The sequence below is a fragment of the Podarcis muralis genome, chromosome 9, assembly GCF_964188315.1.
Source record: "Podarcis muralis chromosome 9, rPodMur119.hap1.1, whole genome shotgun sequence".
Classification (NCBI taxonomy): domain Eukaryota; kingdom Metazoa; phylum Chordata; class Lepidosauria; order Squamata; family Lacertidae; genus Podarcis; species Podarcis muralis.
In genome coordinates this window covers 1,078,443-1,100,775 of record NC_135663.1, presented here as the reverse complement: position 1 = coordinate 1,100,775, position 22,333 = coordinate 1,078,443, and the positions used below count along the sequence as shown (strand labels likewise).

General features: G+C 48.3%; 1 protein-coding gene across 7 annotated transcripts in view; it reads right to left on the bottom strand.

The window, feature by feature from the left end:
* EXOC6B (exocyst complex component 6B) overlaps positions 1-22,333 on the bottom strand; it is a 214,287-nt gene that overhangs the window by 191,616 nt on the left and 338 nt on the right. Inside the window, exon 1 of one of the 7 annotated variants that reach the window (XM_077933688.1) lies at positions 21,719-21,831. The exons of 5 other annotated variants lie outside the window; for them this stretch is intronic. The gene's annotated coding sequence lies outside the window, so the exon portion shown is untranslated. Of the gene's footprint in view, positions 1-20,076; positions 20,098-21,718; positions 21,832-22,333 lie in introns of those variants that run through there. One more of the 7 variants, XM_077933689.1, reaches the window with a different exon arrangement.

Genomic DNA, 22,333 nt, shown 5'->3' with positions numbered 1-22,333 from the left:
GTGCACCCCAAGATGACCATCTCTGCTGCTAACATTTTCCATTCCATATATGCCCAGAGGCTTTGAGCTGGACCTCTGGCTGACCAGGGAAAAGAAACTGTGAAGCCTCTGCTAAAGGCCCAGCCAATTAGAAGGAATAAACTCAGCCACCCTGGAGTTGCCGAGTGCCAGCAGATCCAGACCCAGCTCCATCAGAAAGGAAATAAAGAACAATGCCTCCAATTTAAGCTACAGGGGAGCATTTTTGGTTTCAGCGCTCTTATTAGGGAACATGCCTTTTGTCATCTGGGGCTACGAGAGAAAGATGGGTTTTTTGGGGGGGTGGGGGAGCTCGCATATGGCCTCAGCGAGTGCCAGGAAATGCAAGGAGCAACCCAGAAGGCAGGCGAGCCAGCCCTGCTCCAGCCAGCACAGATCCCCCCAACTGAGAAATATGGAGAGGGAACTGGCCACAAGCGACACTTTTCGCTTCCCTCCTTGTGGAGGACACAATGGAAACAATTCCCCCCAGAACAAAAGCGGTGCGTCAGCAAGCGAGCCCGCCTCTCCCAGGCCCTTTCAAGTTGGAAGGACAGTTGATTCGCACCATGTGTAGGGTTGATGGGAACAAGCCCTACACCCAGGCGAGATAGATTTTAGCCCCTCCAAGCTGGTTGATATTAAGGGAGGGAGTGAATCATCTTTATGATGCGCTGTAAACAAAACACACTGGCCGTCACAACGGGAGGCATCCAGCAGTGCGCCGCAGCGGGGCTCGGAGCCGCTTGAAAGTGTTCGTGCCGTGTGGGCCATCGCTGGGAAAAGTGTTGCGCTCTAATGAGAGGCAGGCTCAGATGGAGGCGGCTGGGGTGTCCTTCACTCAGTTCCGCTTTCCCTCGCATGGTGTTCCAGCACGGCCAGGCCTTCAGGAGGAACAGCGCAGGTGGCCAAAGAACCACTGCCCACAACACAGGCTCCCCAGACCCGTGGGGCAGCCAGCATGGAAAAAGCTGGCCTGCGTGAGCTGGAAGCAGCCAGAACCGTGTGGGATCTGGCCCACCCACCTACCCATTTAGGTGAAAGGATCCGCATTTAATCCCCTCTCAGTCTCTCTCTCTCACATATACACACCAACCTATGTAATCCTAACCAGGAGGCATCACAAACTGAGTAGAAGCAATTCAAGTTCCACTACCCTAAGGTGCTTGCGGAACAAATCTTTCCATATGACTCAAGGAAGCCATGCAAAGAACTTCTTACCAGTAGCCCCCAAGTTCTGTGGCCGTTGAATTATTATTTATTTATACCCTGCCTATCTGGCTGGGCTTCCCCAGCCACTCTGGGCAGCTTCCAACAAAATATTAAAATACAGCAATCCATCAAACATTAAAAGCTTCCCTAAACAGGGCTCTCAGAGAGGGAACCACCAGAAGGCCCTCGGAGCTGGACCTCAGTGTCCGGGCTGAGCGATGGGGGTGGAGACGCTCCTTCAAGTATACTGGACCGAGTCCATTTAGGGCTTTAAAGGTCAGCACCAACACTTTGAATTGTGCTCGGAAACATACTGGGAGCCAGTGTAGGTCTTTCAAGACTGGTGTTATGTGGTCTCGGCGGCCGCTCCCAGTCACCAGTCTAGCTGCCGCATTCTGGATTAGTTGTAGTTTCTGGGTCACCTTCAAAGGTAGCCCCACGTAGAGCGCATGGCAGTAATCCAAGCGAGAGATAACCAGAGCATGCACCACTCTGGCCAGACAGTCCGCGGGCAGGTAGGGTCTTAGCCTGCGTACCAGGTGGAGCTGATAAACAGCTGCCCTGGACACAGAATTGACCTGCGCCTCCATGGACAGGTGTGAGTCCAGAATGACTCCCAGGCTGCGCACCTGGTCCTTCAGGGGCACAGTTACCCCATTCAGGACCAGGGAATCCTCCACACCTGCCCGCCTCCTGTCCCCCAAAAACAGTACTTCTGTCTTGTCAGGATTCAGATAGATTTTCAGGGCCAGATAGATAGATAGATAGATAGATAGATAGATAGATAGATAGATAGTGTCCTAGTTAAGCTTCTGGAAGCTGGAGGTCTGGGCAATAGTGGGATAAAAGTAGTTAGAGTGGTACCTCGTGTTGTGTGAGAGATGACCTAACCTGGGGAGAAAACAGCAAAGACCTGATGAAGAGAGCACAGCAGAGGTTATATTTTCTGAGAATCCTCCAGAAAAACAATCTCTCAAAGGACCTCTTGATGGCGTTTTACCACTGTACTGTTGAGAGTGTATTAACCTGCCTCCTGTCCCCCAAAAACAGTCCTTCTGTCTTATCAGGATTCAACCTCAATCTGTTAGCCGCCATCCATCCTCCAACCACCTCCAGACACTCACACAGGATCTTCACCGCCTTCACTGGTTCTGGTTGAACCCAGAGCCTAAAACATGACCCATCAGCAAAGCCTTCCCAAAAGCAATTTGGAGCAGGTGCAATTTCCACATGGCAATCTAATCCCCAGGGGGAGGAAGTAGGCCAGGGAACCAAATCATCAGGTGAAGAAAATTCCCTTCTGATCTATCCTCATGTGTTTGAACTGGAGCACCGGAGGAAGAGACGGAAGGTCAGAGTGGGAAGCAGTGGGGAAGAGCCGTGAGCGAGGTTGAACTTCCCGCCGTGTCCTGCTACTAAGAAGGGTGGAGCCCTTCATTCATCAGCCCTCCAGGTGTCAACTCACACAAAACAAAGCGGTTTTTATGCTACTGTCACTGACAACTGAAAGTCTGCCTTGCACTCAGTTCTACAGCACCCACTGTATTTTCCAGGAATCACACCCACATCTCATCACCCCAAGTTTTCTAAGAGATAAAGGGCTGAAACTTTCAGAGTTTGGTTCTTTTGAAACGTGGCCATTTCTCCCCAGGTACCCGTGAAGGCTGCAGCCTAAGTGGCCTTGTTGCACGCTGCCCATGCTGCTACAGGGTGACACAACCTGGTCCATTTGCTTGTGCCAAGGGAGTGACGTCTTAGCACAAGGGAGGGAAGAGAGGGAAATTAAGGAATGGGAGAATGAGAGACAAGAACAGTACCATGGGCATAATCCACGGGGAACACCTCCTGCTCAAGCCCCACTGAAGAGTTGCGTAGCAGCACAATCTCAAGCTTCTGAACTATTCATAAGGTTTCCCTGAGCTTGGCCTACATAAGCCACAAAGGACAGAACCATCTGCAATAGCCATTGTTAAAACATTTAAGGCTTCGTTAATTACTCGAATTAACTTTAGCCGCAAAATCCACAACTAGAAAAACCCACAACAAGGAAAAGTTGCTAATGAGCCCTAATTATCCTCTTGCCCTTCAATTTACAGCCCCAGCAAGACACACAGCAGACTGAAGTAGCCCAGAAGCAAACTGGCAGGCCTCCATGTTTAAAACAATCGCTCAGCTCTTCCCTTCAGAAGCCTAGTTAAGGCATATTGACTGTACAGATCACCCTCTCCCTCTGGCAAGCAGGCACAGCTGGCTTAACCCCAGAGACTGCAAACAAGAATATCTTAAATGGTCCAATGCCCAGATACCGAGATAGCACTGTGGGCAAGACATGACTTCCCAGAACCGCAACACTGCCTGGAGGCTACCTTGTGTGGGCCTGCTCAAGGAGGGCAGCTCAACGACAGCCCTGGCATAATCCCTCTCCTTCCCCAGATCACTTCTCTGCAGCTCTCACTGTGCCCAGATCGGAAGGGAAACAGTTTCCGCAGACCAGAGTGCTCTGTTCTTCTACTCAATAGGGACTGCATCCTTCCTCCCGGCTAAGGAGCCGGCCGCCAGTTTGCAGAAACACTACTATTGATTAATGATACAGCATCACCAGTATGGAGGGCGGGAAGGAAGAGTATATAAATCTTCCAAATTAATTTAAGCAAGTTAGCAGAACACTGGAACTGCTAGCAACGAGGAATGCAAGAAAGAGGGCCACCAAATCCCAAGCGATGGAATGCGAAGCAAGTACAGAACCTTTGCCAAGAATGTTCACCTTCCTGCCAGAGAACATATGGAGGATGTAAGAAAAGCCCTATGAGATATAAGGCATTAAAGGCAGTGCTTTTTTGCATGGTTGTTCTTTAGTGTTTTTAGCAAGGCGCTCTTTGATTCTTTATTTTGCATCCTGTATTTCCTGCTTGTCTGTTCAAAGAACACATACAAGGGGGAAGTGAGCGCAGAACCCCCAAGAGGAGAGATCTAAGCAAGCCTGTCCAAGACGATGAATGCAGCGTTGCAGGTGAGTTTAGGTCAAGGCAACATGCAGAAGCAAAGTACAGCACTGTTGCTCAAGTAATGTGGAAAGGCACCAGGACACCGCTGCCAGGAATAACCGTTCTCTAGGCAAGGTACAAGGAGCTACAGAAGGGACATTCTGAAATTACATTGCCATCTAGTGCTGCAAAGAATAAATTACTTCCATTTTAAGCCCCTCCACACCCAACACCGCGGCCAACATTCTGCTAGTTTTTCCAAAGGGTCCTGGAAGGCCTCACCCTGACCTGAGCACAAGAGAAACGGAAGCCAAGCCCGTTCGTCAGGGGCAGATCCAGGTCATAACTGCGCACAGATTTCAGAGCAGGCACAGACCCACAAGGAGGGCAGCTTGAATGACAGCACATTTCCTCATAAATTGGAGGGAGGCTTCTGAGCTGCAGAAGCACCATTCAAGCACCAAGAAGTGGGACAAGAGGCAGCAGCTGGGCGTTTTAACTGTAATAAAAGCATTTGATGTACCCAAAGGCGAGCTGTGTCCTAAAGACTGCAAAGTGTGTGGATCCAAGCAGCCTTTTTTACAGAAGCAGAGCACTGAACATGTGCCCGGCCTGCTCTGCCATCACAGCAGACCCTCAAGACAACACTTCTGCCACCAGACACAGCTTCAGCTACGTGCCCCAGGGTGGGGATATCTTCAATTTAAGGCATCCCTCAGCTGCCTGAAACTTTCCAGTTTTAAATTCCCAGATTTTAAACACATTGCTTCCAACCTTATCCATGGCATGTAGTCTAAGCAGGCTGCTCTCTTTGCAAAGGCCTTTTCAATACATAGAATCATAGAATCATAGAGTTGGAATAGACCACAAGGGCCATCGAGTCCAACCCCCTGCCAAGCAGGAAACACCATCAGAGCACTCCTGACATATGGTTGTCAAGCCTCTGCTTAAAGACCTCCAAAGAAGGAGACTCCACCACACTCCTTGGCAGCAAATTCCACTGTCGAACAGCTCTTACTGTCAGGAAGTTCTTCCTAATGTTTAGGTGGAAGCTTCTTTCTTGTAGTTTGGATCCATTGCTCCGTGTCCGCTTCTCTGGAGCAGCAGAAAACAACCTTTCTCCCTCCTCTATATGACATCCTTTTATATATTTGAACATGGCTATCATATCACCCCTTAACCTCCTCTTCTCCAGGCTAAACATGCCCAGCTCCCTTAGCCGTTCCTCATAAGGCATCATTTCCAGGCCTTTGACCATTTTGGTTGCCCTCCTCTGGACACGTTCCAGTTTGTCAGTGTCCTTCTTGTACTGAGACATATTTGCAGTTGATTCACAAGTTTATACTCTGCTTTTTAAAGCCTAAACCTAAACCTAAACCACCTACAGAGTAGCAAACAGCATTAAAATTTAAAAAATCAAGTTAGGAAAGGCTACAGCTGCTCTACCACCCTAAAATGGTAAAAGCACTTTTGGGCACTGCTGGGACAATCCAGGAGGAGCAACAGATCAAAGAGCACATCCATGCAGCGCTCCTTGGTCTCCAAGGAAATGCAATGCCATCCAAAACTAGTACTCCTGTCTTGCCTGAATTAAGCTTCAGAACAGCCACTGCCTGTCTAGGGTCAGATGTGGAAAGAGTGTGTGCTCAGCGTACACTAATGATACCACAGTCAACCTCACCTAACCGTTTCACATGGATATTAAGAAGAGACGGTGGTCCCTTGGGGCAACCCACAAGCCAACAGCCACACGTTGCTGCAGCAGTCTCCCCACACAACACTCTGGCCTGCATACACACACACACCCTTCGCAGAACAGTGCCTTCCTCACCACCACCCAGGCACGTCCCAGGAAGGCAAGGCAGAAGAGTATCACAGTTGCTTATATCAAGAGATACAGAGAGAGTGAGGAGAACCAAACAGGGACAACCCCAGGGAAAAGCTCTGGGGTGCTTTTCAGCACCCATTCCTTCCAGGCCTTGCCTAAATCCAGCTAGGATAACACATGAACAAAGTGAGGAAGGAGGCTTTACAGAACATCCCTCTTCAGTCATGCATCTGGGGCAAGCAGTAGGAGACAGAAAGCCCTAAGCTGCAGACCCAAATAGATCAGCCGCCCACAACCTGGTGCCCACATCATCCCCAGCTATGGATCATGCTGGGCTGGGCCTGAGAAAAAATGGAGTTCAAGGCAACCGGGGAACACCAGGGTCAGGGAAAGCTAGAAGTGACTGCTAAGGACCAGCCAATGCTCCAATTTGTGCCTCTTAAGCCCAGCAAGCAGTTACTGGGACACCCCTTCATATTCAGTTTATTCCAGTTTATGCTCTTCCTCAGCCGCTGATTAAATTCAAAGGAACTGGCAAACGAAAAGCTTCACAGCAAATGCATCCATTGGCCTTTAGATGGCAGCAAAGCCACACTTTTCTTCTGAATTCCAGCGTTCCTAACCCAAGATGCTCCAAGCTTTTCCTCTGTGCTTTCTCTTTCAAACTACTCTTCACAGTAGGCTGAAAAACTCCGATGAACAAGTCTAGCTAGTGGCCTGGATTTAGGCAGTCGCTAAAAGGCCAAGTAGTTAAGTTTTGGGCCTCTGGGAAGTCCTCACACGTTTCTACTTAAAACTCAGGGGGCACAATTAAGCAGAGGGCAGCAGTGACCATGTTTATTGCTGCCGCGTTGCATTAGAGAGAACAGCAGAGATTTGGCCTGGCTCATTTTAAGAGGCTGCTTACAGAGGTTGAATGGGAGACTGATGTCTAGTACAGACATCAACAAAAAGCCCTGCAAAGACAGTGGCTTGGGGCCGGCTGTGCACCAGGACTGCTGCTGCTGTCCATTGAGACTGCGAGCGAGACACAGGAGGTGGCAGCTGCTGCCTCCAAGAGACCCAGAGGCCAAACTACTTAGACCCCCCAGAGTTCAAGCTGCCACTTGAATTCTGCTCAAGAGCCAGAAAGCGGAGTCCGAAGACCAGACATGCACACAGCAGTCCTGCTGGCCTGCTCAATGTTTGGTACAGGAACAGGATATCCTGCGGGAAATCATGGGGCAGCTGTAGACAGAGCCAGGACACCAAGCGGCACCGGCTCTTAATTAAGATGCTCTGAGCCAACTGTGGGAATGCAAGGAAGACATCCCTGGCCAGACCAGACCTTACAGTTATGATGCTCCTGAGATAGGAGGGGCCATCCCTCTCTCTCCAGGGTGCAAGGGGTGCAGGGCACCCGGGTGCCAAATTCTGGGGGGCACCAGGCGCCCACCGCTGAAGCCGCCTAAGCTCTTCACTATCTACCTGTTATGAAATAAGAAATAATTTAGATCAAGATAGAAAAACAAAAGACACATATACCTAGGTATTACTGAAACGTATACCTACTGTTTCACTAAAGTACTTCCAACTTTGTGCGCTCACTTAGCAAAGACGCACCACGCCAGCGTCAGCGCTTGCCATTCACAATGGCGGCACTTGTCAGACTCAAAAATGGCGCTTGTCATTCACAATGGCGCCGTGCACACGAAATTAACTCTTACATGAAAATATTATGTTACTTACTGTATTGAGCTGCTCTGCGGCAGAGGGGTCAGCGGCACCTTTGACACGACTGATGTTTCTCCTAAGTAGCTGCCTAAACAATACTTATAAGTATCATAAGTCCCTGTGGGACTTGACATCTTTCCGCAGGGCCTGCAAGACAGAACTGTTCCGCCTGGCCTTTGGTTTGGACTCAGTCTGACCCTTATGTTTCCCTCCCCTTATGATTTTGATGAGGCTGCATTTTAATTTGCATTTTAACCTGTATTTTAAATTGGATTTTTTTCCCTATTATGTTTTTACTGTAATTTTACTGTTGTTAGCCGCCCTGAGCCCGGCTCTGGGCAGAGAGGGCGGGGTATAAATAAAATTTATTATTATTATTACTATTATTATTAAGTGTTGTGGTGTTGTATACTTAAGTATAAGTGCATTGTAAATAAATGAGCAAATCAAAGTGTTTCTTTTTCCTCCCTTCTTTTGTAATCAAGAGATGAGGCATAAGCGTGGTGTCTGACATAAGCATAATAGAAGTTAATTCGGGGGCTAAACTAAATTTGGGGATGCTGGGCAGATCTTTGCACCCCAATGGTGCATATGCTGAAGACGGCCCTGTCTCTCTCCCCACCCTAACCCCCACTTCACATCCCACTTGTGAGGCCTGGGGGAGTCTTGGCACTCCAGGCACCCCTGTGACTCTCTGCATGTCTCTGAATGCCATATATTGGCATTCAACTACATGGCTCCTGCCATATGACTGTATGCATACTGTTCATATTCTTCTCTCGGGGGGGGGGGTGTCATCTTTTGAACACTGACGGTTACTCCTGGCCATGTTAGGTTGCAGCATACATGTTAGGAAGGGAAGTAGCTTAAACCTGCTGTGCATTCCTTTCTAAGGTTCTGCAAATAAGTGGAAAACTAATTAAAAAGTGTTAAGAGCTTGCTATTGCACATTCAGTGGTTGTGAATATTAATCTGTTCAAACGATGTTGGGCCCATGTGGAAAAAGAAGTTTGGGAGCTCTGGGCTGGGCAGAAATTGGTGAATTGCTCACAGCAGCCCAGGGTTCCCATGTACATTTTAATCCTGCTGTACTCAAAAGAACAAATGGACACACAGTTTCCTGACGCATTCATCTTGGAAGACTCAAAAATATAACCTTCTGGAAAATGAGGAGTGTCCAGGTGGGCAGCAGTTAGATAACCCCCAAGCTATGGAGATCAAGGTGTAATTATGAGGATCCTTTGAACAAAAATAAAAAATGGAAAGGATAGAGGCTTCTTCCTGTATAGGTAGCATAGGAGACACACCGCAGCCCATTCGGTCAATTAAAACACAGGCTGTATAATAATTTCAGACCAGACCAGAAATGCAAATAGGAGCGATCCCCACCTTCTCTCTGACGGCAGCCCTGTCTCCATTCTTGCCTGCCCCCTTCCTGCAAATCTCCTTTTCTGGGAGCAGAATCTTTCTACAGACACCTTGCATCACGTAATAAAACCTCGGTGATTCACCACAAAGCGCCGTCTTTTATTCAGGAAGCCCCTTCCAAATCAATGTCCATTTAGTTTCATCATCCACCACCTGAGGCGGCTGATGGGCTCCATGGCAGCTTCCGTCCTTTGTTCCCGGTTCCCCTCCTCCCTCAAGGAAAGAGATGGGGGGGGGGGGGAGACACTTATACCCTGGAGGGAATCCAGCAGTTGACTCGCTGCTTCATAGGAAAAGACCATACGCACCCTGACCGTTCCAGGAATACATGCAAGAACATCGTCTTGATGGAAGACAAGGTCTGGCGTGGTTGGATCATAAACCTCAGGGCAGATCCACTTTGTTAACATTTAATTCTGATCCTGAGCAGCAAGCTCAAAGAGCCTGTTAAGAGTATCACCTGTCCTGTTTCTTCGTTCCACCTCTCATCTAGCAGCCAGCAATGCTACAGACATAACATTATGACAGGCCAGTCAATTTTAGGGCAATTCACTTAAAGATCTCCAATAGCTTTTACCTGCCAGCTCTCTTCTTGTTTAAATTTTTTATTATTATTGCAGCTTCTGGTTGTCATATTGGCCACCTTGGACGACAAAAGGCGTCCACCTAGTCCAGCATCCTCTTTCCTACAGTGGACAACAAGATGCCCCAAAGGGAAGCCCACAACATTAAGGGACACCTTTTTAATATCTTCACAGACTTTCCAGGATATATTTTCGCATTATTCCAGCAATTGCTTTTAGTGGTGTCAACTGCCTTGTTGATTACTGCCGTTTTATAGCCTATTGTAAACCATCCTGGAAATTTTCTATTATTATCATCATCATCATCATCATCATCATCCCACCTTTTTCCCTAATAGGGACCCAAGGCAGCTCACAGTCGAAGGTGGTATTAAAATATTTAAGAAATATGCAAACCCGCTGGCTTGCCTTGGTCCTGGTAGTGGTAGGATCAGAAGCACGCCTCCCGCAACTTAAGAGGGGCAAGGAGCGTTTGGAGCTCACCACCCAGAGGGGCATTGGGCTTCCCATCAACTCCTGGCTGCCCACCTTGGCACAAACAGGAAAGGCCTTGGCCGCTCTTTGCCCTTCACGGATAGGCCATGCCTGACAGCTCCAGCAAAGGGTGTGGCAACCCTCTTCCGCTCCTACAGCTGGCGGCTAGGAATGCAATAGAGCAAAATCAGAGAAAGACACCCAACTGCCAGAGGAAACAATTTCCAGGAGGAGATAGGAGATTTAAATAGATTTAAATGACTCCCGAGGCAGCAGACAGAGTGCGCATCATAGAAAATCAGTTCATGCCCTTAACACAGATGCAATTGAGCACCAATGTGTTAACCTCAAGAAACCAAAGGTACCAGCAAGAAGGGAAAGTCTTGCTGCATCCTTATGCTGTTACTCCATGTGAAACATTTTTTTAAAAATAAAAATTGAATTTCTATACATTTTTTTAAAAACCAGCACTGCCTCTGCAAATTCAAATGCCAACATTTGTTTATCATTTAATGCATTTATGGTTCAACTTCTTTCTGCCAAGGGAGTTTACAATTTTAAAACATTAGAGTGAACAATACTACAAAACACGGAACGGGAGGCTTCTCTCAGGCTGACAGATAGTCCCTTCCGGAGCAAGTAGAAGAAGCACTCTAGCCTGAGCTTTTCACCCCTTCTTCTTTCCTTCCACGTAATGCCTGAAACATGCCTCCTGCAAAAAAACCTAACTGTTCTGCATGGCTGTTTTTTTGTTTTGTTTTGCTGGGGGCCAGACAAGCTCTGAAACTGCGCCTGTGACTGCACCCTAAGGGCTCCCTTGTGCAAAGAGTCGGTGCAAAAGAGCAATGCGCACGCCCTCAGGGTTTCTTACATATTTAAAAGAAAAATATAGGAAGCAACCTAGTCAAAGCCAGCATCCTGCAATGGAGCGAGTGTTTCCATAATTACGCATTTCAGAACCTATTTATAGGAAAGAAAAACCTTGCCCAGTTTTTACAAAGTTGTTAAGCAACCCCACAACCAGCCAGCGCTCATTCTCTGCCGTAGCTCAACCCAGAACCGGGTTTCAACGCGAGGGTTTAAGCCCCAAACATACAGAGTATTTTTTTTTATAAAAGAGCACATATTTTTGAGCCTTTACCTCCCACATGAAACCGCCCCGACCAGGTCTTGAAGATCTAGAATTCTCCTCCCGAGACAGAAGTCATCGTGTCATGACAAGCATGACACTTCATGTTTGGAAATGAACCACTGCAAGCCACAAAAGTGAAGGATACCTAGTCTAGTCCTGTCTGCACACAGCTCAGGAAAGAAAAAGCCAAAAGCAGCACCGCCATTTCACTCTGCAGCTTCGCGGCCAAGTAAAAAAGGAGTCAGTCTCCTGAATGCCATTAGGCTACGGCCACCGAAAGCAGCACATGGGTATAAGTGGTAGAGTTTTCCTGAACGCAGATGGCAACTAGGGCGATTTTTAAAGAAAAATGTTGTAAAAATCCCCAAAAAGCTCAGCAACTTTGTCCCCGCCCCAAAGGAGCTGGTTTAATTTGCAGAGGGGGCCAGAAGCTCGCACACAAGCACGACTTTTAAAGAAAACAGCATTTCTTTTTTGTTGTTGTTAAGGCAGGTCTCTTTGCCGCTTACAAGTAAACATGGAATCAAGGCCTGCAAGGGGCATGTCCAGTAGGGCGGGGGCGGAACACAAATAATAATAAAACTTTTATTATTTCTATGCCACCCATTGACTGGGTTGCTCCAGCCATTCTGAGTGGCTTCCAGCAAAATATAAAAAGGCAATAAAACATCAAACATTGAAAACTTTCCTATAGAGGGCTGCCTTCAGATGTCTTCTAAAAGTCAGATAGTTGTTCATTTCCTTGACATCGGAAGGGAGGGCGTTCCACAGGCCAGGCGCCACCACCGAGAAGGCCCTCTGCCTGGTTCCCTGTTACCTCACTTCTCGCAGGGAGGGAACCGCCAAAAGACCCTCGGAGCTGGACCTCTGTGTCCGGGCTGAACAATGGGGGTGGAAACGCTCCCAATCAACCCTAATAAAAATGCTAAGCCATTAATGGAGAGTGAGGCCTTCAGACATGACATTCCACTACCAGATGAGAGAACTCCGTATCACCAAGTGAAGAAGCCAACCCAGCTGTCCTACCACAAGGGTGGTCCGACTCCCGTCACACAGGGAACCATGATGTGCTTGAAATCTACTGAGCAAGAATGCATTCTCAGGACCAATGAGCCCGTTAGAAATAACCCCCCTCTGTAAGGATCCCTGAAGGATCAAGGTGTGGGATGTGCTAACAAGACCCACAGCAAGGCCTGCATGTTCCTGCCCTTCCACAGGGAATGTTTTGCCCTCCATTCAAGCAGCGCCTGCGTGATTTCATCAAGGAGACTCATTTCTCTGAGATTCCCTGTAGGAATAACTAACCTAATTAGAGCTTGCTCATTTCCACTTCTAAGTTGCATCTTGTTTTTGCTCCCAACTCCTCTGCTAAAGCTTAACGCATCAACCAAGGGAAACAGAAGGAGAGACCTTTACAGAGGAGAGCCACGGCTGCCATTTATTTATATACTGTGCCACTTAATAGCAAGACTATGGTATTGCCAGTAAGCAGTTTACAAAAACAAGAAAGAGAAAGAGCCACTGCTCTTTTGATAATTCAGCACATGTACAAAATATCCAGAAAACTGGATGGCATGGGGTAAAAAAGTTGGGCCCCTTGATAGGGAATGACCCAGTTGCAGAAACCCTCCAGCAGCTGAACCCAGCCCTTTGCACTCAACTGTTAAAAAATCCTAACACACAACGCAGCCTGAATTGCGCCTAGAGATTACGGCAGCCGGCCACACCTAGGAAGGCAAGGGACAACCAACATGCAGAACCTGCCACCCAGCCACACAAGGAAGGCAAAAAGTCAAATGCTTAACCTTTTTCCAGACTGTGAAGTTTTTTATATATTTATAAATATATATATACTGCTATTACTTATTTTTTATTTAAAAAAATCATACATAAACCCATTTTTAATAATTTTAAAATCAGAGATCAACTAACTATTGCAGTTTTCTTAATTGCCAGCATAAACTTGGCAGCCTAGAAAGGTTTTCAGCCGGCGCTTGAAGGTTAGAGCAGAAGGCGCCTGCTGAATCTCTCTTGGCAGGGCATCCCGCAGAACTGGGCTGATGACACGCAGGCTTGGTTTCTTGTTGCTACCAAATGATCCTTGCCTATTCAGGGGGTGGCCAGTGGTGCTGCTGTGAGCGATCCCAGGGAGGGAGCCGTTGGGGTGTAAGGGTCCAGCTGGTCTCTGAGGTGCCCTGGACACAAGTTGTTCAGGACCTCTTAAATGAACCCAACACCCTTAAACACAGGGCCCTTTTTAGGTCTTAGCTTCCAGGTCAGTTTATGAGGACAGAATGCTGTGCTAACTCCATTCCCCCATCTCCTGAGTAATGCAGTCCCCACACTGATGAACAAACCAGCCCCCCAAGAACTTCTGCAGAAGCTCTGAGGCCTCTAATGAGCCTTACAGGGGGAAAGCCAAGGAAGGCATAAGCCAGCCGGCTAGAACATCTGCATTTTGCTTCCCCTGGCAGGAGGGCTAATTCCCTGCCAGTTCCATTGGGTCAGCGGCCGGCAACTCCCCTGGCTGAAGAAGCCCTTGTCCAAAAACATTTACACAAACATTTGCTCTCCTCCGGAGCGCACACAGTATGGCACTGTCTGGACGCCGGGGTAATCTGAGCTCCCTCAAGGACCAGCTCCTCCTGCCTTCCGTTTAGTCATTGTCTGCAGACCTCCAGTCGCTCAGCAGGGCTTGTGTGTCAGAGGCCTCCTATTCCTCAAGCAAAGCCTGATGTGCTGCTAGAGGATTCACCCTTCCCACACCAAGTGAGTCACCAAGAGTGAGCCTATGGGTTCTTCTGATGTCATCCTCCCGTCGGTTGCATTTCCCAACACGGCCCATTTTCTGCAGCTTCAGCTCCAAGTCTCTCAGAAGCACCACCATTGGCCGCAGCAAGAAAAAAGCACACCCAGAACTCTGGCCAATACAAGTTTCAAAAGTGGGAGTGGTCCCTACTCGCAAATCAATAGTCAATTGTAACAAAAACTAATCCATTCAAAAGCATGTATTCCGACAAGGATTATAAACTCAAACAGAGATTACAAACTCAAACTCATAAAGATATGTATAACACAGTAATTTGTTACAGTATTAAAGATAAGAGTTTACGAGTAGAGATAAATTCATGAGTCCATAGCAAGATTTGATTTGACATGAAGATCTTAAGTTTCATAGATGCGGAAATTGCAATATCTGTAAATATGCACTTCAAGTAAAGGAATTTGTGAATGAACAGACTGGTTTCAAGTTCCAGATTGAATACTATAATCTCTATTTGAGTTTGTAATCCTTGTCAGAATACATAATTTTGAATGGAATAGTTTTTGTTACATTTGACTATTGATTTGCGAGTAGGGACCACTCCCACTTTTGAAACTTATATTGGCCAGAGTTCTTGGTGTGCTTTTTTCTTGGTATATGTATTAACAAGATTGGCCACAGCAAGCCACAGTTTTTGGTATCCCTGCTGCACACTTCTTCCGCACGAAACAACATCCACACACAATGACTTTGGGGTTTTAAGCCCTCCGTCTTTGGGGCTTCCAGTGCTGCTCCCTGTGCCAAACAGACTAGTTTAGGAGGCTTCAGAAATGACTTATTTAACTTATGAAAGATCTGCTTCATCAGTTTGCTTGATAGGTAGTTCTTAAGAACGTCTTAACTAGACTCCTCATCGGCACCACCTCCTGAAAGGTTAATCACTGCCTTTCATCTGCAAAGAGTACATCTGAAAGCTTTCAATAAAATGTCAAGCAGCTGTGTTGCTGCTACCCACCAGGGCACCTAAACACAGGTGACAAAAGTTTCCTTTACCCACAAAGTAGTATCTTCTAATAGCACTCGGTGTTTCACAGAGCTTGGCTCATTCATCCTCACAAGAGTTTCCAGTCACTGGTATTCCCACTTTACAGACGCAAGCCAAGTAGTGACAGACACACAAGTTTAATAATAATAATAATAATAATAATAATAATAATAATAATAATAATAAAATTGATTATTTATACCCCGCCCATCTGACGGGCTCTCCCCAGCCACTCTGGGAGACCTCCTGTACATATAAAAACATAATAAAATGTCAGACATTAAAAACTACCCAATACAGGGCTGCTTTCAGATGTCTGACGTGAGGGCGTTCCACAGGGAGGGCGCCACCACCGAGAAGGCCCTCTGCCTGGTTCCCTGTAACCTCACTTCTCGCAGTGAGGGAACCACCAGAAGACCCTCGGAGGCTGAACACATTTAAGGCCATGAACAACTATTCCCTGTACCCACTCACTCTCGGCCACAGAACCTGGACAAACATAGGCATTTGCCCTCCAGATATTTTGGACTACAACTCCCATCAGCCCCAGCCAGCATGGCCAATAGTCAAGGATGATGGGAGTTGTAGTCCAAAATTGCATGGAGACCACTCGGATTCAGATGGCTGAACTCACGTTTATAAGACCTGAAGTAATTATTTATAGCTTTTGACAAATACAGAACGATGATTAACTCCATATAGCATAATATGCGAACTATCTGTAGCGTTCCAGCTCATCCTCACAAGTCATTACAGCCCTGTATGGTAGACCAATCAGTAACTTCTCCCTGTCTTTCTAAATGCAAAACTAAGACACTGCTATTCTCAAAGCCATACAGATAAATAGGAAAATGGCACGAAGTACAAGCCCAACAGAACCACATATGTACAACTGTAACTGAAATCCCATCCATGCTGACCCAGAAGTGAGAGCCACTTTGCTTAACCAGACTTACTCCCAGATAAGTGTGCACAGGATTTCCGTCTTCATTCATAATAAGTCTGCAATCTACTCTTGAAAGAAATAGACAGATGTGAAATCCAACAGGGCAAGTTTTGATCAAGTCCTTCTGAATTTTCGAAGAGCCCAGCCGGAACAGGAGGCCTTCCCTCCTATCCCACCAAAGAGGTAAACAGGCACAATCCGGAATCAAACCGCTCCTGCAGCCTTGAGGCGCAAATTGTAATCGCTAAAGAAGAAGCCATGTCTGAAGACAGGAAGATGCCTCCTACCCAGTCAGGCCCATCTAGCAGGGGCAGCTGTTCTCGCGAGGCCTTTGCCACTCCTTTCCCTGGATGCCAGCATCATCTCAGCCGTCGAGCGAAGGGCCCTTCCCAAACGCACTTGCAAAGGTGAGAAAACCTTTTTTGCAGATTTCCACCCTGGGGACACTCAGCAGGTTCCATTGTGATAATCTGAGAAACCCCAAGGGAACACCCTGAAAAAGGACCATCTCCGCCCACCCCACCCACTGAAAGAAGCTGCCTCTTCGCTGAGAACAGCTGGGGAGCCCGTCTGCTAGAGTCACCCTGCCCAAACCCGTCTGCAGGCAGATCCCCCATAGGGAAGAGCCAGATGGTGGTGCATCTGACCTCCTGGTCTCCTCCACTACCCAACAATTCTCCAGTTCCATTCAGAAAGGGAAGGGGGAGCCCCAGCATTGTCTCTCAGGAGCAGTGCTTTGAGAGCAGGAGGAGGCAACTGGGAGACAGAAGCCAATGAACAACCTCCACGTTGTTTTTGCACCACACCATGGCTCAGTGGGGCCCAGTTTGATTTATGTAAAGGTAAAGGGACCCCTGACCATTAGGTCCAGTCGTGGCCGACTCTGGGGTTGCAGTGCTCATCTCGCTTTACTGGCCAAGGGAGCTGGCATACAGCTTCCAGGTCATGTGGCCAGCATGACTGAGCCGCTTCTGGAGAACCAGAGCAGCGCATGGAAACGCCGTTTACCTTCCCGCCAGAGTGGTACCTATTTATCTACTTGCACATTGACGTGCTTTCGAACTGCTAGGTTCGCAGGAGCAGGGACCAAGCAACGGGAGCTCACCCCATCACGGGGATTCGAACCGCCGACCTTCTGATTGGCAAGCCCTAGGCTCTGTGGTTTAACCCACAGCGCCACCCGTGTCCCTTGAGTTATGCAGAGGATGTGAATACAGGAACAATCATGCAAAAAATATATGGTACAGGCAAAAAGTTTCAAATGCCCAAGCTTTAAGTGAGCAGGTGAGTCAATTTTGTCCCAACCCTACTGAATTCCCACCCACCCACAATAACTGGCAGAGACGGCTCTAACTGAGTTTTGCTAAAAGGGAACCCAGAAAGCTCCCCAAATCGGGTCATCCTCCTTGGGCACGACTGAAGGTCCCAAGCAGTGCAGCAGAAGCAATAGCATCAGCTGCTTCCCCAGCTGTGGTTTTGTTTGCATCTTGGAAGAGGGGAGAGGAGCTGGCAGCTGCACTCCCTAGGCAGAGAAGGGAAGCATCACAAGAACCACAGGGAAATATCTGAGAGAACAAAGAACAGAAGCATTGACTGATACCACCACACAGCAGCGTAACTGGACCCGTGAACTCTGGCCTCGAAATTAGCTCTGAGAGTGCTTGAAATTCTGCATCACAAAAAAACCGGCTCCAAGTGCAACTTCTAGATTCTAGAATCCACTCTAGAAAGATCTGCAAGGAGTGCCTGGCCCTTGATCTCCCAGCGCTGTGTTTGCCCGTTATCAAAGAACAGCAGCACATTATATAAATACTTTGGAAGGAGTTGCAACAAGCAGACTTAAGTAGTGGGCACTTAAAAATAAAACAGTCCGACACAAGATAACGTCTCAGAAATGAGATGGGAATGCGCCTGCCAGGGCCTGAAATATGACAGCCAAACTATACTGGTACGAACGCCTCAAGCACATGGGAGGTGGGAGGAGGCAACTGACCCCAGCTCAGTGTTGCAGCGCTCTTGGCAGAACCCTGGGTCACTCCTCTGTCTCCCTTCTCCAGTTCAGCGACAACAACCAGGATGGCTGCATCTTGAAATCATTATTCTTCATCTTATGATCTCAGTGCAGATTACAAATCAATAAAAACAGAGCAGGTAAAAATATACTGAACATCAACCGAAGATCAATCCTAAAACACTTTATAGAGCCAACACAACTCCTTGCAGCTAGAGAAACTAATGCTAGCAACCTGAAAGAGCCAAGACAAACAGGCAGGTCCCAAAATGTCCAGGCCAGGTGCACTTCCCAGGGGAGGGCATTCCCTAACTGGGGTGCCACCACCACCTCTCCTCCCACATCACCTCCAGATGTTCCTCAAAAAGGACCTCCCGATTCTAAGGGACCGGGCAGGATGATCCAGGGACCACAGTTCCTTCAGATGCTTGGTAAGGGACGCCGATACTATCAGAGGGGAAAGTGCAATTACTGCCCAAAGCCACGAACAGTCCAAAACCTGTATTTCAGCAGCACAAAGTAAAAGCTGAAAAGGGGGTGAACAAGGTTATACTCCAGGTCTGTGGGGTGGGGGTTAATGCTTTGAGGGTGGTACCAAGAAATTGGAAACTGATTTTCTCCCTCAGCCATCTCCCTCTAGAAAGGAATATCCAGATGAAGACCAAGGCATTTAAGACCCGTTTGCATTTTTCTGTTACAGTTTCTGCCTGCCCACTACTGCCTCATGCCTTCATCCTCTCTCCTCCTCCTCCTCCTCCCCCCTTGAAGCCCTGAAAGAAACCTCAGGCACCCACCCCACCTTGTTACGCTACAAACAAAGTCAGGAATCCAGCCCTGTATAGTTTAATGAGACTCCCCTCTGGGAATACTGCTCACAATGTCCACGAAATGCTAATGTCTGTTGTCCAGTGTTTTCACAAAAACCATCTCCAGGAGGCATCAGCTGAATCTCCTGGCCTCCTCTCTGGGGGCCACATGCTGCTGGAGTGTGGGGCCAATTTTGACACACGTGCACACCAGGATGCGTACACTAGGGCAGCCTCCCTCTCCGCAGCTGGTCTGTGTAGGTCAGCTGAGAAGGGAGACATTATTGCCCCCTCCACACTCATCAAATGAATTATTATTATTATTATTATTATTATTATTATTATTATCCATCTGATGATCAGCAGTGTGGGCAATTTGCATCCCCATCTGGCCCTAGACAGGGTAGAAGCGTTTAAACCTCCCTGTCTATTCCAGCACCATGTCAATTTTAAAGAAACCTTGGTGGGGGCTGCCTGGTGCAAGAGACGAACAATTTGCTGGCGAGAGGAGTGCTCATCAGGCCCCTGGGCATTAGCTACCTCTGCATTACACAGACATACACTGTGATGTAAAATGTCACTTTCCCATCAGGGAGTCTCACATTGCCTATGCCGCTCAAGGGGGGCCCTTTCTGTTTCTTGGGCAAGAGAAACCAGGAAGGAGACATTCTTGTGTGGAGAAAGAGCTCAGGGGCAGAAGAACGACTCGGCTGTACAGAAGCACCTACTGTCATCAGTTCGTGCTCAGTGAGGCATCTTACATAAAGCAGAAAGGCAGCCAAATAGCCAGAAACCAATAGGTTTAGACAGAAAGGATAATCAAGTTATGATTTCATATTTACACGCTTAAATGAGAATAATAAAATGTTTCACAGTCACTGTCTCAATAACCCTTTAAGATGCTGGGAGGGGAGGTAACCGGCAAATTAATGGCTGCACAGAGCTTTGAGGAGGCGACTTACAAATTCAGATTGCGTTCTTCATCATACCATGCCAGCTGCCTGTCACTACACAGAAAAAGACACCGTTCCAAATGAAAGGATCATTAAATTAAGAGAAAATTTGGAAACACAACACCAATCAATATACCATTACCAGATGCTATGACCAAGTAAAATGTGAAGTAATTACTTCCGTGACTGAGCATGACGGAAGATTAAAGTGCGGTTCTTGTCAGAGTCTTCCAAGGACAACAGAGATCCCTTGTTCCAGATAAGAGCATCTCCTTGGAACTGATTCACTAGGCAACTAGCAGGGTCCTCAAAGGAACGGAGGCAGCCTGGGACTTGCTCCCAAGTTCATCCACTGCTGCGACTACAAGATTAAGACAACCTCTCCAGGAGTGGGATACTCTTGACTAAAGTGAGGGAAGCATCGATGGAGTGACCAGGGAGGACAGAGACTCACACCGGACATCTTCCTTTGGTTGTGGAGCCACAGAAAGTGAAGGAAGGCAGGTGAAAAGATGGAAGGGCACTGCAAAAGTGAGGGCATTCGGAACACACCCAGATTTTAACACCTGCCTCTTCCATACAGTCATCTCCAGGACTCTGCTGACATTTGAATCTATTGGCATTTACTTCCTCTCATAAATCGAGCCAGCCAGGAACAAAAACGCAGGCAGGCAGGCAGGCAGGCAGGCACACCCTCCAACACAGCGGAAGGGAAGCCAACGGAAAGCCAACTTCAAAGCTAAACCTTTGCTACGTGATAAGCACAATTTACATACGGGTTTCCGCACTTTTACCTATGCCGAAGGGCCTTCTGGAAAGAAAACAGGACATCTGAGGCTGCTCAAAGACTCTCCGCACAGGTAAGAGCCACAGGACAAAGTACCACGCACAGTGTCCCTCTTCCTGCTAGAGATCAAAACACAGAGGGTATTTCAGAGCAAAACCCATCTAAAACATGTCACTGACTAAGTCCATCCGTCTGAAGTTTTCTTTAAAAACACAGGCGCTTGAAAAGTTTTGAAAAATTAACACGCCGCACATGGGCTCTCAGAACCCTCCACAAGCAACAGAAAGCACAAACGGAAACCATTTTAGAGCCTTAAGAAGAGTGCGACTGGGCCAGACGAAAGGCCAACAACCTGATGGCCACAGTGGCCGACCAAGCGGACACCTTTGGGAAGTCCACCAGTAAGACACAAATGTCCTCTCCTGGTGTTCTGGAGGCAGAAGGTGACCATCCTGACCAGCAGCCACTCCTCTATGAATTTCTCTAGACCCTTTTCAGAACTATCCAAGTCAGCGCCCATCACTGCCTCCTGGGAGAGCAAATTCCGGTTTTAAAATTCTCCCCACTCCAGAGGTTGCTGCAAGCAAAGGCACAAGTGCAACGGCAGGGGGAAAGAAGCTCTTTTGCCCCACAGCTGTGGGGTAAAAGGGAAGGGCAGTGTCTAGATATCCCATCTCAGATCATCGGTCCCAGGGTATGGGATGGAGCCAAGCAGATCCTGCGCCGATCAGGGCCTGGATAGAAAACTGCCTGGGAGCCCCACGTAAGCATTAGAACTGGGGTATAAACGGAATAAACTCTGCAATGTGGGAAAGGACGGTTAATGTGGAGAAGTCGGGGCAGCACCAGGCAGAAAGGAAGAGCCCTACCTGGGCACCCATCATGGTCAGGGGGCAAAGTGGCACCTCCTCCCACTGACCCCGAAACAGACTGCAGGATTCCCTGGTTAGGGTCTTGGCTACTCCATGGGGGCCCTTTGGGTGCTGATGGGCTCCAACTCCCATCATCCCTGACAACAAGCCGCGCAACACACCTGATGAGGAACGGTTGAGGGAGTTGGGGGTGTTTAGCCTGGGAGTGAAGAGACTGAGCGGTGACACGAGAGGCATCTTCAAGTATCTGCCAGCGATGTTTCCATGCGGCTTGCTACAAAGTTACGGATGGGGCACGGAAAGGCAACAGAATGACAGAAGCATATGGCTGGAAGGGATCCCAAGGGTCATCCAGCCCAACCCGCTGCAATGTGGGGGTCAGGGGAGGGGTGGTTGCCTCCGAAACTTAGCAGCCGGGAACCCCAAAGCGAGGTGGGTCCCCCAGCTCCCCCCTTGGGTCTTCCTGTCCCGGGCGCCCAGACTGGCACCCGCCGTGAGAAGAGGGTGGGGGCCGAAAGGGGGGCTTTGGGCCTGATCCAGCAGGCAGGTTCTTTTCTGGAGGAGAACTGCCTCTGATGCCAGAGGGGACCCAGGCAGCAGGACATCCGGGGGGGGGGGAGAGAGAGAGAGAAGCAGCCCGGGGGGGTGCACCTACAGGGCAACCCCAAAAGAGGGGGTCCCCAAAAGCCCCCTCCTCCCCGACCCCTCCTGCTCCAAGCCCCGCCGGGGGGGGGAAGGGGGCGGGGTTGACCCTCTGCCCACCCGAAGCCCCCCTC